We start from the raw sequence: 6,537 nt of genomic DNA, 5'->3' as shown, positions 1-6,537 counted from the left end.
TTTCTCAGGGGTTTTAGCAGCTAAATAATTACATAGCGTATTTCTTATGATTGTAGGATCTGTAGGACCAACTATGTCGTTGCTTCCCTGCAGCTGATAAGCATGTATGAAAATACCGTATTTACTCGATTGTAAGCCGCATGCAATGGTGTTCAAAAAATAATATTAGCCGCACGTTAATGTAAAGACAAACTTAGGTGCTCTACAACAATAATTGTCAACAAATCTGTCGTTTAAAATTGTCAAATACGCTGACAAACTTGGGCGATAAAATGTATTGGTGCGATGGAGCGAGTTGATGGTAAATTTCATTAAAAAACATAGCGCAGACAAAATATCGGCCTGACATGAAATAATGTAAGCCGCACAAACTGTAGGTTAAAAAACTTTATAAGCCGCGGCTTACAATTCAGTAAATACGGTAAGGAATACTAAATTTACTATTGACTGCAACATATCTTTACAACAAAATAATTTTGATTAGATGCTAAGTGTGAAAACACAAACAACAATCTGTCTTGGTGATTTGACACCATATCAGGATCGCCATCTTACAAATTCTCCTGTCATGAAACGAAAGCTTTTGGTTGATAGATGCTATCTATCACACAGGTGCATGAAAAAAAGTGTTGTTAAGCAGGACATGACTAATTATAGGCTTTACTTGAAGGACTTCCTATTAAGCGGCTACAATTGATATATAATTTTATTAAAATCAAGGCAGTAAGAATTTCTTACTGGAATTGTACCCCAACCAGTGTGGGAAGTCAAATAACTGGAAAAACATATCAAGAGTTTTATGCTGTAACTGATTTAATTAAATTATGCTTAGTGTTACAGCAGCAATATGTGCCTACCGAGTTAGACAGGCAGCTGAAGGATCCAACATGTAGCCAGGTTTTTAACAATTACTTTTATGCAGAAACTATGTCCAAAGAAAAGGCACATGTCAGTTCAGGAAGAATTATTTATGTGCTTGATAAGACTCAGAAGGGCTTGGAATATACAAAGTATCAGTCACATGTTTAGAATTTCAGAGTCAAATGCCAGCAAAATTTTCACTACTTGGATAAATTTTCTAACTAACGAGTTGAAGTTTTTGGTGCAGTGGCCATCAAAGAAGAGTTTCCGGTTAAACCTGCCTAATGCATTTAAATGTTTTCCACGTACCAGAGCAATAATAGATTGTACAGAAATTTTTGTCTAAAAACCTAGTTTGCCGTCCTCACAACGTCAAACTTGGAGTCACTACAAACATCACAATACCTACAAAATTTTAGTAGCTGTTACACCAAAGGGGACTTTTTCATTTATTTCAGAACTATGGTCTGGAAATAATTCTGATCGAGAAATAGTTATAAAACAGGCTTTTTAGATTTGATTTCAGCTGGGGTTGATGTTATGTCAGACAGAGGGTTTTTGATACGGGACCTGTTAGCAGTTCGTGGTGCCACACTTAATATACCACCATTTGCCAAAAGTAAGCAGTTATCAATGCCAGCAGTCACTAAAACCAGGCGGATTGCAAAGGCAAGAATTCACGTTGAGAGGGCTATCAGAATATGTAGTGAGAAAATCTGCATAAATTTAACGCAGGATTTTGACAACATTATTTTGATTTGCTGTTGTTTGTGCAACTTAAACTCTGCCTTAGTTCACCAGTAAAAGATAGTTTTGTTACGAAGTTGTTTTTTATGTGTAATTCTGTAAAGTGCAAACAATACAAAAGAGATGGATATGTTAAGTTTGTTTAAAAATAGCATGTGAGGTAAAGTATGGAAACAAATAGTGTGTCTGGAAATACACCAAGTCACCAACAAGCTCATCGAAATGTGTTTTTATCAAAAGGAACATCACTACCAATATACCTTTGGTCGTGTACACAATTAAATGTGAATGAAAAATACTAGTGACCCCTATTTGTCCCTGTACTTAGGCAAAGTATTTACTATTTTTTGTCAAACTCCAATGACCTTCAGAATAAACACAGCCAAGATTCTTGGCAGCAAGTTTGGCAGGTTTATATATAAAACTATATGGACACTTTATTTCAACCAACCATTTTTGTCGATGGTTAGCGCATTTGCATGTGGCAATACCATCAGCCAAACACCCTATTAAAACATTCTGCTCAAACAAGTGTAAGCCACATTGCTTAACTTTAAAACTGTGATGATGGTAGTTAGCTTACATTTTTTAAGAACTTAAATGCCCAAATCAATACCGCAGCGGTCCACTTTGGACACCCATACATTAAAAAAAGTGCATATGTCTCGATGATGACAATGTTATTGACTGAAACAAAAATCCATCCATTTATTGCGCATTTATGCAATGGTTCAAACTGTAAAAACAATGTACTTTATTTAGCCTTTTGACTCGACTTTGTCAATCTGTCCTGCTGTCCTACCTAATACATCACTTCTCAAGGTTTTTTTTGTTAAAGCAGGACAGAGGCCCTTCCTTGAGATCAATATTGGGATTATAGGACAAAAACAAACACTAAAATAAAAACAAAGTAAAGCAATGAACAAGCAGGCCCTCTTGTTCATTGTAATAAAGAAAGAAGAATGAAAACAAGAAAAAATAAAGTTCAATAAAATTTTTTTGTTAAAATATTTAAATTTAAAAAAATTTTGTGATCATTTTATTAACAATGATTGAGGAGGGAACAATTGGCCAAGTGATTAACCTTAGTGACAAAAGAACAAGAACAAACAATTGCACTAAGGTTAAATTACAAAAACATCAAATAGGTAAACGAACTGTTATATGCACATAATGTGAAAATGCATCAGAGTAATGTTTGTTAAACCTACATAAATAAAAAAAAATACAAATTAACTCTGCTACATCTTCATACAAGAATACATACAAAAATTCATAAACCTAGCTGGCGTTTAAGAAGCTGAACTTTAAGGTCATGTTCGATCTTTTCTCTTTCTTCCTTTCGCACCTCTCTCTCTTGGTTGCGGAGCCACTGATGTTGTTCGGCTCTCCGAACCATCTCCTTCTCTAACATCTCCCTGATCAGATTAGCATAGCTGCGCTGAGGGGCAGACCTTGCAGAACTGCAACACCCTTCAGCATTGCTTAGGGGTGCTGCAGCCTCCACAAGAAAGACGTCAGGATCCACCTCTGCATGACCACTTACAAGTTCTGCCACATAATAATTCTTGCATAAAAATCTCTGTGTCTACAGAAAACATTTTGTCTGTCATTTCCTTTTTTTCTTACACCTGTCTCTGAATACCCTGCCATAACTGTTTGATACTATTGTAGCGTCTCGTGTTGGTCGTTCAAAAATTCCTTGTAGTACCCGCATTTTGTTTAAAGTCATCGCCAATGTATTCAAACCGTCTTTAAATCTGTCATAAACTACTTTGATGATCTAAGCTTTAAGCCCTCAACACAAAAAACCTCACCAACTTCTACTTGACCAGAACCAAGTTCCGCGTCCTTGTCGAACAGGTTGCACAGCGGGTGTACCTGCCCGGTTATCATGGCTGCAAATGCAAGCAAAACAATTTTAGCAAATCATAACAAAAATTTGTCAAACGACATCTGTATACCTGAGACTCTGCTCGACAGAGCATCCAATGGCTCAGCTGGCTTGCCGCCTCCAGTTTGGAAAGTGGCTCTTCGCTGGGCGGTTGATCCCTTGCGAGCCTTGTCTTTGAGGTTTTTCCATAACCTCGGCAAGGCGGCCACATTCTTTGCCTGCGACGATGTGCAGGCATTAAACTTGTCAGCAACAAGCAACCATTTTTCCTGCTTGGTCTTCAAGCTTGCCCCATCTGTCCTTTTGTTTTCAATTATGGAGAAGAAATTATCTTCTCCAATAATGTCAACAAAGAGACACCGCTCAGTTTCAGTGAAGTTTTCACTGCGCGGTCTTTTCGCCTGTGAGGGTTGGATGGGGGTGGATGGCATATTCTGAGCCATTTTTAAATAGGATTTTTCAATATTTTTGTTAGGATGTAAAACAACAAAGGTACACCTATCTGCAAATACAAGAAAACTTGTTTATTTCCCCAAAAAACTGTACTACGACTACCAAAAGTAAATCATAATTTTGTAGTTCACCTTTGGTAAAATAATAAAAAAATCTTCAAATTCATTTCACTACAAACGTAAAAACCTCTATTTTTCACTTTTTTGCGGCGCATCTTCGAAAGAAGTGGCCTGTAATGTGAAAACACTGCACTGCCAATCCACCGAATGCCTGACAACCGGGATCTACAATTTCCCGCCAAAAGTTAAGCCGCGCTTAGCTGAGAAGGAGTTAAGCGGAGTTTCTGCATAGCAATTTTAAGCCGGGCTTAAAAGTTAAGCGCGGATTAAGTTAAGCGGGGTTTCTGCATTCCACCCTCAGTATCTGAGGCGGAAAAACAATGCATTGCTAGGGAGTAGCTTGCCAGACGTCCGCTCTGGCGACCCCAAGCGGATTATATTTGGAAAAAGGTCTATTAATAGTCATTACATGAAATTCTGGTCGACCACAGCTTGCAGAACTATTGACAGCCAACCCTTCCGATTACAGAAATCTCGGTAACCGTTATGTGGTGCAGTTATGGGAATGTGACACCCATCGATTGCTCCTAACACAAGGTTCACAGGCTTCGCAGCCAAGCTGGATCAGCCACTTTTCCCGACAAGTCGGAGCGAGATCTGAAAAATCAAGCTCCCGGTGAGGTTCGAACTCACGACCCTGGGCTAACCAGGCCCAACGCTCTACCAACTGAGCTACAGGAGCTCAGTGGTTTCACGGGGTATATTGTGGTCAAGGTACACTGGTGCGCAAGCGCACAACTTGTCAGGTGACCTTCACAACGTAGAGGATCTCCACCACCGTAATCAGACAACGCAGAAGTAATACCACGCTTTCGCATAGCATCAAGGCAGGATCGCCCCACTGCGCAGGCCCTTTATATTTGGCGATCACAGCTATAATATTATGATCATAAGGTTCACAGGCTTCGCAGCCAAGGCATTGCAGCCAAGCTGGATCAGCCACTTTTCCCGACAAGTCGGAGCGAGATCTGAAAGATCAAGCTCCCGGTGAGGTTTGAACTCTCGACCCTGGGCTAACCAGGCCCAACGCTCTACCAACTGAGCTACAGGAGCTCAGTGGTTTCACGGGGTATATTGTGGTCAAGGTACACTGGTGCGTTTATTTTCCTCAATTAACTGCAGGTACTTTAACTGCAAAAATGCTGTCTGCGTCATCGTCAAAATTGTTATGAAGTGAGTCTAATTGTGAAGGAATCGCTTGATAATTTTTTTGGGGAAATTTCCGGAGTATCAGCAGGGGGTGGACCTCCCCCTGTTTTCCTGCGCTCTCTTTTTTCATGTGCAATGTCCTTTTTGGATCTAATAGTAAAATATATGAAAACCTTTTTAAGTTGGCCCAACACTTTTTAAGTTGATTCCAACCAAAGTTTTAGACAAGCCTTCCTTTTTTTGTTTAAAGAAGTGCAGTCGTTGTGTTTATTTTCAAGTATGTGTATGTTACACTTTACAAGGTCTATCAACAACATTTTTTCGGTTTCAGTAAAACCACACCTTTTTTGCTGTCGTTAGCCGAGCATGCTGCCTTAAAAGGTCATCAGATCGCCTTCGACAAGGCTAAGGTTTTGGAAAAGGAGGTGGATCACCTCTTCCTAGAAGCGCTCCACATCCCCAAGAACAATCGCTGTGTTAATGATGGAGAACAGTGCGTTTACTTCCCGGTGCTCTATAATAACTTACTGTGACTGTAGTTTTCCCGCCCATTTTTATACATCATATGATTTCACAAGCGGTGCTAGCGTTATCCCCTTTTTCGTGTTGGCACGTTGTATGGCCTTAGTTGTGTGCTGTACCTGTCTCATTACCCTGAAGCCTTGTTGTATAACAGGCGAAACGTCGGGATAAAGTTACGTTTTTTATATATGCCAGAAGAACAGATGCAACAAAAACAAAACGTTAATATGTTTGCTAGGACGTAATTTGATAACTTGTCTCGCGACCCTAAGCGAACAATATGCGGCATTACTCAGCCAATCATTTTTGCTCGCGACAGTCTCGGCACCGTATAATGTGTTAGATATGTTGGGGGGCAAATTCGCCACACTAAAACGTTCACACTTCGAATTCCAACATCTTACAACAAATTCACTCAGTATTTATTTCTTCCGATTTTTCACAACAAATCACTCGTCGGAGTTGACTTATCCAGTGAGCAGATACAAGTAAAACAGAATGTATGTCTTCAAAAGTAGTAGCCGGTAAGCTTGCAGGCGTCCGCTACTTTTTCGTTATCAACCGGCGCCATTTTGGCAACTTTGGCATCACCAAATTTCGCTTCCATGTCTTCGGATCCAGATCTTTTGCTCCAGCGCCGGCTGAACACACGGAATCAAATAATGTGTTGATATTTGTGTGGGGTATTTTGTGTTCGAGTGTAATTATGATAACCTTAAACATCACTGACCTTAGACGCCCAAAAGAGGAAGTCATCCAAAAACCGAGTCTCTTTAGTTTGCATTGAATAAA

General features: G+C 39.6%; 1 non-coding gene and 1 pseudogene across 1 annotated transcript; one reads left to right on the top strand and one right to left on the bottom strand.

The window, feature by feature from the left end:
* The first annotated feature begins 946 nt into the window (after positions 1-946).
* On the top strand, positions 947-1,665 carry LOC145895696 (uncharacterized; annotated as a pseudogene).
* A 3,017-nt stretch (positions 1,666-4,682) lies between these two features.
* Positions 4,683-4,756, bottom strand: Trnat-ggu (transfer RNA threonine (anticodon GGU)). Its single transcript has one exon. It is a non-coding gene; the product is annotated as a tRNA-Thr (tRNA).
* Between the last annotated feature and the right edge of the window lie 1,781 nt (positions 4,757-6,537).

This window comes from Ascidia mentula, chromosome 3 (genome assembly GCF_947561715.1).
Source record: "Ascidia mentula chromosome 3, kaAscMent1.1, whole genome shotgun sequence".
Lineage (NCBI taxonomy): Eukaryota > Metazoa > Chordata > Ascidiacea > Phlebobranchia > Ascidiidae > Ascidia > Ascidia mentula.
The sequence above is the reverse complement of the archived record's forward strand: the minus strand, read 5'-3'. Positions and strand labels throughout refer to the sequence as shown.